Source organism: Trametes versicolor (assembly GCF_000271585.1).
Source record: "Trametes versicolor FP-101664 SS1 unplaced genomic scaffold TRAVEscaffold_8, whole genome shotgun sequence".
Taxonomy (NCBI): domain Eukaryota; kingdom Fungi; phylum Basidiomycota; class Agaricomycetes; order Polyporales; family Polyporaceae; genus Trametes; species Trametes versicolor.
This window is the reverse complement of record NW_007360328.1, coordinates 149,320-150,704: the sequence shown is the minus strand read 5'-3', so window position 1 is coordinate 150,704 and position 1,385 is coordinate 149,320.

Below are 1,385 nucleotides of genomic sequence, written 5' to 3'. Positions count from 1 at the left end.
GCATGTTGCAGTATGAGGTACTATAAGATAGCTATTCCCGTAATATTGGAGCCGATATTGGGTCGTATGCACAGGCAGGTCACTTTGACTGTAAGGGAGAAATTTGCACACATATTGCGGCATACCCGATGCCCCAAGTATGGAGCTTCCGGGAGAGCAGTACCTCTGGAAAGCCCTATTTTCTACGCATCTACCACATTTGGAATCATGATTTTAGGGCAGGAATTGCGGAAGATATCCTCGAAACAGTGGCTAAGAACGTCCTTTGTACATGTCTATGCACGAAAATGTGCTGCACACTCAACACAAATGGTGCACTTCCACGGTATTCCTGGCATATCCTCCGCTAATCTCCACCTAAAATCATGATTTTTGGCTTCACAGATGCGTATTTCAAAGGCGGCTGTAGCGTTACACTTGCGGTGATTCTCACACACTGTGTGCAGAAGATATACCATGATATGTTCCAGGGACATACCCTTGATGGCCAAAGAACTCTCCCCTTGTGTCCGGCTGTATATCGGACCAAAAGCCCTAAGAAGAGGTTTATAATAAACCTGCATACTGTACAGTATAGTCCGATCAGAGCGCGCCAGGAGAGTACGACCGGGAAGGAGTCAGGAGCACAGGCATGTCCACCACCGGGAGGACATGGTGTCCCATCGCGTCCGCTGGTCCAAATCGCGCGCAAAAAGGCTTCTACAGTAGCCATATACTACAACTACGTAGGGGCATGTTTTTGTGACAGTCTACACGCATATACACTACCCTGTAGCTGAGATACTGTCCTGGAAGGTACCTTTCACAGTAATCGTCATCTGTATAAACGGCTACTGAACCAAATCTCATCGGACAAAGCTTATTATATACCCCTATGTAGTGCGCACATATTACAAAAATAACGGCGTGAATCGGCGGGCGGGGAGGGGAGCTATGGCCCGCCGGGGGAGGCCATCCTGGTCCCAGGAGAGCCCCTTACCGGATTTGGGATGTGTCGGGGCGGGGAGCGCTCGCGCGGACCGCCGGCGCCCGGGCTTTGGCGTCGTCTGTGATGGCGACGGGACACCCCCCGCCACCGTGGGAGGGGGGGAGGGGGAGGGGGGTGCCGACGCCGGCAATGATGGGCGGGCGGTGATGGGCGGGCGGGCGTTGATGAGATACTCAACGCCGGCGCGCGAGATATCTTATCTCAGTAAGTAAGTCGGGCGGGTTATCTCTCTTGATCTATCTCATCTATTCGATCTGTACGCAACATGCCTTGTAGGTATTTATGTGTAGATATTCCGTAGTGCTACTGGCAGTGTAGGGCGGTAGGCAGAGCGGGGCTTGTTAGCTTGCCATACCCACACGGTGTGCCAAGCTAACAAGCTCAGTAACCTGTGATG